The sequence below is a fragment of the Bubalus kerabau genome, chromosome 22 (assembly GCF_029407905.1).
Source record: "Bubalus kerabau isolate K-KA32 ecotype Philippines breed swamp buffalo chromosome 22, PCC_UOA_SB_1v2, whole genome shotgun sequence".
Lineage (NCBI taxonomy): Eukaryota > Metazoa > Chordata > Mammalia > Artiodactyla > Bovidae > Bubalus > Bubalus kerabau.
Window position 1 is genome coordinate 27,205,451 of NC_073645.1, and position 9,655 is coordinate 27,215,105.

Sequence of the window (9,655 nt, forward strand, 5' to 3'; positions counted from 1 at the left end):
TAAGTAAGCCAGTTATTTAAAATTTGTATTAGGCTTGATCTCTATTGAGAAGCAAGAGAAAACAATTTGACAAAACAGCAGGAAACCATCTGACAGAGGGCTTTATTACTGCATTCTATTGGCTTTTAGCCCAAAGGTTTGCAAGGTCTGTGTCAGGTGATGAGCTTTCCTTTGTACTGTAGGCCATGATTCAGAAGATGGGTTTGGTTCTCACAAAACATGTCCCCACAAGGACTATCTTTGTTAAGATGAAGACCACACCCTATTATCTGGTTTGTGATTACCACTATTTTCCTCATGGGTATTAACTCCTGTACATAGACTCACACTGAAAATCAGATCTCACTGTCTGACATTATTCCACTGATTATCACATGCATCTGAGAGCTTCTGAATTATTGTTACACCAGTGGTTCCCATCTCATGTTTTGGAGGACCTGGTGCTAGAGCCATCTGCCAGAATCAGACGTAAGTCACCTAAGTTACATTCAGTAAAATTTGCCTTAAGTGTCCTATGAGTTTTGTCAAATGCATATAGGTGTTTAACCACCACCACATTCAAGACACAGAACAGCTGCATCATACCCCCAAATCCCTTGTGCTCCATTGTAGCCCCACTTTCCAGTCCCTGGTGACTGTTCATCTATTCTCTGTTCCAATAGTTCTGCCTTTTCCAAAATGTCCTGGCTTCTTTGAGTTAACAATTGAGATTCATCCATATCATTATGCACATCACTCCTTTGTATTTTTATAATGAACTAATACTACATTATTTGGATATGCAATTTTCACACATTCACATATTGATGGTCATTTGGATTGTGTCCAATTTTTGTTTAATTATGAATAAAGTTGCTATAATCTCATGTACAGATTTTATGTGAATTTAAGTTTCCATCTCTCTTGAGTAAGTATCTAGGAGTGGAATACTGACTTAGATAAATACAGATAATGGATAAGAAACTGGCAAATTGCTTTAAAAATTGTTTGTACCCTTTTGCATGTCTTCCAATAACATGTGAGAATTCATTGTTCTGCATTCTTATCAGTTCTTAGTATTGTCCATTTGTTTGATTTTTGCCATTCTATTAAGTGTGGAGTGGGATTTTATTATGGAGTGGGATTTTATTATGGTTTTACTTTGCATTCCTCTGGTGACTGATGATGTGGACCATCATGATGTGGATGGGTTTATTTACTACTCATATATCTTCTTTGGTGAAGTGTCTGTTCAAATCTTTGCCCATTTTCAAATTGGGTTGTTTTCTTATTATTGAATTTGAGAATTCTTCATATATTCTGGATACAAGTCTTTATCGGATAGGTGTTTTTCCAAATATTTTATCTTAGTCTGTGGCTAGAAGTGACATTTTATTGAGTTTCTTGGAAGTCCAAGTTATCTTTTTTTTTCTATTATATTATTGGAGACATGTGTAAGAAACCTTTGCTTAATCCAAGTTCACAAGGATTTTCTCATTTTTTTCCTAGAAGTTTTATTATTTTCAGCTTTACATTTATGTCTATGAATCATTTTGAGTTAATTCGTGTCAAGTGAGAGGTATGGATTAAGATTCATTTTTTAACACAAGGATGTCCAATTGTTCCAACATTATTCATTGAAAAGATCACCCTTTCTTCACTGAGTGACCTTTGTAAATTTGTCAGAAATCAACTATTCATAAATATGGTTCTATTTCTGAGCTTTCTGTTATAGTCCGTTGATCTGTGTGTCTATGTGATTTGTTTTTTTTTTAGCCTACTGATGTAATGGATTACATAAACTGATTTTTTTTTTTTTTTTTTTTTTTGTTTTTTTATTTTATTTTTTTTTAAATTTTATTTTATTTTTAAACTTAACATAACTGTATTAGATTTGCCAAATATCAAAATGAATCCGCCACAGGTAAACTGATTTTTAAATGTTGTATCAGGCTTCCATACTTGTTACTGATTTCTAGTTTAATTTCAATGTAATTGAGAGCAGACATTATATAACTTTTATTTTCAATTTGTTTAGGTGTGTTTATAGCCTAAACACACCTAAACAAATTTAGGTGTGATATGATCATGTAATTTTTTTTTTTAGCCTATTGATGTAATGGACTACATAAACCGATTTTTATGTATATGATATGTTCATGTGATTTTTTTTTTAGCCTATTGATGTAATTGTGATTTTTTTTGTTAGCCTACTGATGTAATGGATTACATAAACTGATTTTTAAATGTATCAGGCTTCCATACTTGTTACTGATTTCTAGTTTAATTTCATTGTAATTGAGAGCAGACATTATATAACTTTTATTTTAAATTTGTTTAGGTGTGTTTATTGCCCAGAGTGTGATTTATCTTGGTGAATGTTCCATGGAATCTTGAGAAAATGTGTATTTTGTTGTTTTTGGATGAAATAGTAGTCTATAGATAGCAACTATATTCAGCTGATCAATGATGTTGAGTTCCATAGTGTCGTTACTGATTTTCTGCCTGCTGAATCTGTCTATTTCTGATAGAGGAGTGTTGATGTCTTCAATTAGGATAGTTGATTCATCTATTTCTCTTTGAAATTCTGTTAATGTTTGCTTCATGTAGTTTGATGCTCTGTTAGGTGCATACACATTAAGAACTGGGAATAGCTACCCACTCCAGTATTCTTGCCTGGAGAATTCCATGGACAGAGGAGCCTGTCAGGCTACAGTCCATGGGGTCCAAAGAGTTGGACATGACTGAGCAACTTTCATTTTCACCTTTTTATAGTATTGACCTCTTTATCATGATGAAATGCTTTTCTTTACCCCTAATAATTTCCTTTGGTTTGTCTGCCAAGTGAATGAATATTCTGGTTTCTTTAAGTTGTTAGCATGTTATGTTGTGTTTCCCTGGTAGTCCAGTGCTTAAAACTCTGTCTTTCTAACGCAGGGGGCACTTGTTCAATTCTTGGTTGGGAATTTTCACATACAGTGCGGCCAAAAACAAAACAAAACAAAGTCTCAGTTGTTTTATTTTTCATCCATACTTTTAATCTATATGCATCTTTACATTGAGAGTGGGTTTCTTGTAAACAACAGAGTTGGTCTTGTGTTTGGTCCACTCTGACGATCTATTTTAATTGGTGCATTTATTTATTTATTTATTAAGATTCCTTTATGGACTATTTTTAAAGTCTTTATTGAATTTGTTACAATGTTGCTTCTGTTTTATGTTTTGGTGTTTTGGCCATGAGGTATGTGGGATCTCAGCTCCCCAGCCAGGGATCCAACTCATACTCTCTGCACTGGAGGGTGAAGTCCTAATTACTGGACCACCAGGGATCACTGACATTCAAAGTTTAATTATTGATATAGCTGTGATAATATCTATAATATTTTGTCACTGTTTGCTTATCTGTTACCTGTTTCTATTTTTTGTTTTCCACTCTTTTCCTGGTGTGTGATTTGTGATTTTGAGTATTTGATTTCAGTTTCTCTCCTTTCTTAGCATATTGGCTGTGTTTTTGTTTCTGCTTTTTTAAACTTTATTTAGTTGTTGCCCTGGAGTTTGCCATATACACTTACAACTAAAGTCCACTTTCAAATAATGCTCTAGCACCTCATGGGAAGTAAGAGTACCTTATAATAAAATAGTTCTAACTCCTCCCCCTGTCTCTTATGTCATTGCTGTTTTTCATTTAACTCACAAAAGCATACAGAAATGTGAATACACACACACAATGCACAAGCATCCATAATTGAATACATTGTTGGTACTATTTTGAACAAACTGTTATATATTAAATCAACTAAGAATAAGAGAAACAATGGGATTTTGTTGTAAGAAAACTGCATTTTTTTAGTATCTCAAAGTATACTTCCAGACCATGAGACATGCTAGATATAAAGAAGGTTATGTCGGAATAAAAAAAAAAAAACTAGTCAACTATTTAAGAAGTTATGAAAAACTAAGTATTTATGCAATTAATAGCTTCTAAATAAATAAAAATTAGGATTAAGGAGACATAAACCCATAACCCTAGTTGTTTAAACACTATTTTAATAATTGATAGAAGAAGAAAATAGTCTCTCAAGATATTTATATTTGAAAAACTTGTCAAGTTTACCAACATGACTTAAAGGACGTTTATAGAACACTATACCAAACAGTAACAGAAAACGTGTTCAGTTTAAGTATACAAAGAGCTTTCATCAAAAGAAAACCATAAGCTAGGCCATAAAACAAATCTCAGCAAATTTCAAACTGTACTGAAATACAGAACTTATAAAATATACTCTCTGACTATAGAAGTGTTAAATTAATCAGTATATAATAGAGAACAAACTAGTGGTTACCAGCAGGGAAAGAGAAGGGTGGAGGGGAAAATAGATATAGGGGATTAAAAGGTATAAACCACTATGTATAATAAGCTACAAGGATATATTGTACAACACAGGGAATGTAGCCAAAATTTTATAATAACGATAAGTATAACCTCTAAAAATTGTGAATCACTATGTTGTACATCAGTAACATATTATACATCAAGAACACTTAAAAAAATCAGTATCTAAAGGTATCTAAAAAATTCCTAAGTGTCTGGAAATCATACCATACAGTTTTAGTTTTATCTTCTTAAACTTTTAATTTTGTATTGGGGTATAGCCGATTAATAAACAATGTTGAGATAGTTTCAGGTGAACAGGGAAGGGACTCAGCCATAAATATACATGTGTCCATTCTCCCCCAAACTCCCCTCCCCTCCAGGCTGCCTCCACATAACGCTGAGCAGAGTTTCATGTGCTATACAGTAGGTTCTTGTTGTATACCATACAATTTTTGACCACTATTGTTTTCCTTCTCCCTACAGAACTTCTTACATTGCTTTGAAGGCAGATCTATTGGCAACTCAGTCCCTCAATTTTTGTTTGTATCAGAAATCTTTATTTCTCTTTCACTTTTGAAGGATAATTTTACAGAGCACAGAACTGTAGGCTCAGTTCAGTCACTCAGCCATGTCTGACTCTTTACAACCCCAAGGACTGCACGACAGGCCTCCCTGTCCATCACCAACTCCCAGAGTTTACTCAAACTCATGTCCATTGAGTCAGTGATGCCATCCAACCAGCTCATCCTCTGTCGTCCCCTTCTCCTCCCACCTTCAATCTTTCCCAGCATCAAGGTCTTTTCAAATGAGTCAGTTCTTTGCATCAGGTGGCCAAAGTATTGGAGTTTCAGCTTCACCATCAGTCCTTGCAGTGAATATTCAGGACTGATTTCTTTTAGGAGTGAAAGAAATCTCCTTGCAGTCCAAGGGACTTTCAAGAGTCTTCTCCAACACCACAGTTCAAAAGCATCAATTATTTGGTGCTCAGCTTCCTTTATAGTCCAACTCTCACATCCATACATGACTACTGGAAAAACCATAGCCTTGACTAGATGGACCTTTGTTGGCAAAGTAATGTCTCTGCTTCTTAATATGCTGTCTAGATTGGTCATAGTTTTTCTTCCAAGGAGCATCTTTTAATTCCATGGCTGCAGTCACCATCTGCAGTGACTTTGGAGCCCAGAAAAATGAAAGTCTGCCACTGTTTCCACTGTTTTCCCATGTATTTGCCATGAAGTGATGGGACCAGATGCCATGATCTTAGTTTTCTGAATGTTGAACTTTAAGCCAACTTTTTCACTCTCCTCTTTCACTTTCATCAAGAGGTTCTTTAGTTCTTCTTCGCTTTCTGCCATAAGGGTGGTGTCATCTGCATATCTGAGGTTATTGATATTGCTCCCAGCAATCTTGATTCCAGCTTGTGCTTCCTCCAGCTCAGCATTTCTCATGATGTACTCTGCATATAAGTTCAATAAGCAGGGTGACAATATACAGCCTTGACATACTCCTTTTCCTATTTGGAACCAGTCTGTAGTGGGTTTTTTCTCTCAACTCTTTAAATATTTCAATCCACTCATTGTATGGTTTCTGAGAAGTCAGATATAATTCTTATCTTTGTTCTTCCATAGGTAAGGTATTCTTCTGACTTTTCGGCATTTTTTTTTAAATCTTTTATTTTTTGTAGCTTGAAAATGATATGCCGATGGGTAGTTTTTTTTTTTTTTTTTTTTTTTACCATTTATCCTGTTTGGTGTTCTCTAAGCCTCCTGTGTGGGGTTTCGTGTATGACATGAATTTGGGGAAATTCTCAGCCATTATTATTGCTTTAAATATTTCTTCTGCATCCTTCTCCCTTTATTATCCTTCTTGTATCCATGTCAGATGTGTTGCACCTTTTGCAATAGTTTCACAGACCTATATTTTGCAGTCATTTGTTCTTTTTTGCTTTTCTGTTTTTGTGAAGTCTATTGATATACCCTCTAGCCCATAGACACTTTCCTCAGCTGTGTCCAGTCTATTAATAAGCCTGTCGAAGGCATTTTAAAATTTCCTTTATGATTTTTTCTATTATCTAGGATTTCTTTTTGGTTCTTTCTTAATATTTCCATTTCTCTGCCTACGTTGCCCATCTGTTCTTGCATCCTGTCTGCTTCATCCATTAGGGCCAATGGCATATTAATTGTAGTAGTTTTAAATTCCCAGTCTGATAATTCCAAAATCTCTGCTGTATTTGGTTCTAATGCATATCTGATTCTTCATATTGTGTTTTTTGCCTTTTGGTGTGCCTTCTAATTTTTTATTGATAAGCTGGACACGACGTACCAGGTAAAAGGAATAGCTGTAAATAGACATCTAGGTATGTGGTGGTGAGGGGTGGGAGAGGGGAGCGTTCTTTAGTCTTATGATTAGGTCTCGGTCTTAAAGTTTATGCCTTTGGACTGCGAACTTTACAACTATTTGGATTTTTTTTCTATCCATGTAAGTGGGACAGAATAGCTAGAGTTGGCTGGAGCTCAGTATTCCCTTCTCCAGGTCAGCTAGGCTCATGAAAATACTTCAGCAGGTTAGACTCTAGTTTACTAGTTTTCCCTGAGGGTGGGCCTTGTTAAGAATGAGTTCTTTGGTATATTTCAACATGATTCCTTTTTCCTCCTGCCAGAAGCCAAAGGGGATTTTTCCTCTAATATTTACTATGGGAATGAGGTCAAACCCCTGAAAGTTAATCTCACAATGTTATGGGGCTACCTATAACTGGGTCCCTCTGGAGTTTTCAACCCTTTGAGTTGTCCACAGAGAGTCTTTAGCAGTTTGCTGGCTACAGTTCAGGTTTTCCTAAACCAGCACCTGTTTCAGGGGTCGTTTCTGCTCATGAATCTCTGCTCCAGTAAAACATGACTCCCTCTGTTCACCTGACTCTCCAATCTTGGGGGCAGTGGTTTGCTCTGTGTTCTCTCCTCTCTTAGGGATCCAAGAAGACCTGTCGCTTTTTCAGTGTATTCAGACATTTACTTGTTAGGCCTGAATGTTGCCTCCATACATGTAGAACTGGAAAACCAGAAGTCTCTATTGTTTCATAGTCTCAGTTTCATTCATTTCTGCTCATTTATTATTTCCTCCCTTCTGCTTGATTCTAGTCTTTTTTTTTTTTTTTCTTTTCTGGCCACACCTCAAGGCTTATGGGATCTTAGTTCCTCAACCAGGAATTGAACCTGGGCTCTTGGCAGTGAAAGCATGGAGTCCTAACCATTGGACCACCAGGGCATTCCTTGCTTATTGTTTCTTAAGATGGAAGCTTACATAATTGATTTGAGATCTTTCTTCTCATCTATTATAACCTTTACAGGTTTCTACTGTGGCTCAGCAGGTAAAGAATCCACCTGTAATGCAGGAGATACAGGAGTCGTGGGTTTGATCCCTGGGTTGGGAAGATCCACTGGAGGAGAGTATGGCAACCCACTTCAGTATTCTTGCCTGGAGAATCCTATGGACAGAGGTGCCTGGCAGGCTATAGTCCATGGGTCACAAAGAGTTGGACACCACAGAAGCAACTGAGCATACACACACATTACATTATAATGTGTAATATAAACATTACTGCTAAATATTCTAAGTATGTACAGTCTCCCACAAATTTTGATGTATTGTTTTCATTTCATTTGAGACATCTTTTAATTTCCCTTGTAACTTCCTTTTTGACACAAGAGTAATTTAATTTTAAAATATTTGGGGGATTTTCCAAATACTTTCCGTTATTAATTTCTAGTTTTATTACATTGTGGTCAGAGAACATACTTGGTATGACTGCAGTTCCCTTAAATTTGTTGAGGTTTGTTTTATGCCCTGGAAAAAAGTCTTCCTTTATTAATGTTTCATATGCAGTTGGGAAAAAAAGGCTTTGAAACTGATTAAAACTTTAACCTGAATTTTTCTTAACCTCATTGTAAGGTGACTGGGGTCTTTCTGTGTGCCCTGCTATAGATGACCAGTACTTGTGTTCTGTGTCCTGGGAAAAGGCCTGCTGCTGCTTCTGCTGCTAAGTTGCTTCAGTCGTGTCCAACTCTGTGCGACCCCATAGACTGCAGCCCACCAGGCTCCCCTGTCCCTGGGATTCTCCAGGCAAGAACACCGGAGTGGATTGCCATTTCCTTCTCCATTGCATGAAAGTGAAAAGTAAAAGTGAAGTCGCTCAGTTGTGTCTGACCCTCAGCGACCCCATGGACTGCAGCCTTCCAGGCTCCTCTGTCCATGGGATTTTCCAGGCAAGAGTACTGGAGTGGGGTGCCATTGCCTTCTCCGCAGATCTCTACAGTGAGGGGAAAAGAATTGAAAACATCCTTGCTTCTCAGTGCCAACACTTGAGCACCTGAATAAACAGTCCTGAGGCCACCCTACCTCTGGATCCCTTGCATGTGCAAGCATAGACTTCCTTATCATTTAAGCCATTATGGTTATTGGTGTTGAAAGCATCCTCACTGATACCTAAAAATAAATAATAGTTTTCTTCATATATAGATACATAATAAGTAATAGTATTCTCTAAATATATGTAAATGCTATTGTGAATAATAAAATACAAATTCATTTTTAACATTATCAGAGTCAACATAGCCCTCTGGCATGGCCTAATTTTCCAACCAGTTGATTCCAAAAGTACAAGTATCATGATATAAAACTCTACAAAATATTTTGACCTCCAGAAGAGATATTTATATATCCAAGAGTTGAGAGTGACTCACACAAATGTAAAGGCTCAAATGTACCTCCCTCATTGTGAAGACCACACAGACACCTAGTTTTCACAAGTACCATGAAGAGATTAAACATTCTCAGAAGAACACTAGACTCTGAGATTAATTTTGGTTTAAAATGGACATGGTTCTAATATTAATATCATAAAATCTTGGAGCTCAAAGAGGTCTTAGAGATCAACCAACAATGATGCAAGTGAGAAAACTGATAATCAAATAGACTGACTAAATTGCTGAAGGTAATTAATGGTAGAGTCAGGACTAGGATACAGATCTTTTGTTTGCTTGTTCATGCTGTGGCATTTGAGAAAGTTGTTTAAGATGCTTTTACCTATCCTAAATACTGAGGAACTTCAAGAATCACGCCCAAATTTGTGGCCCAAATCTATGTTATTAAAATCCTGTGAAAGTTTTAACAATTCTCAGTTATGAGGTTAAACAGAATAATCCTGCTTTTGCTGACTTTTTCCACCCACTATTTTCTCTTGGAAGAAATGGGTTCAGATCTCCTTCATACTAACAGGTTATTTGAAAGGGCAGGATAATTAGTGTG

The 9,655-nt window shown here is 36.3% G+C and overlaps 1 long non-coding RNA gene across 1 annotated transcript; it reads left to right on the forward strand.

Moving 5' to 3' along the window:
• The first annotated feature begins 344 nt into the window (after nt 1-344).
• LOC129636899 (uncharacterized) lies at nt 345-8,396 on the forward strand. Its single transcript, XR_008707190.1, has 3 exons — nt 345-468; nt 7,698-7,718; nt 8,333-8,396. It is a non-coding gene; the product is annotated as an uncharacterized LOC129636899 (long non-coding RNA).
• The last annotated feature ends 1,259 nt before the right edge of the window (nt 8,397-9,655 follow it).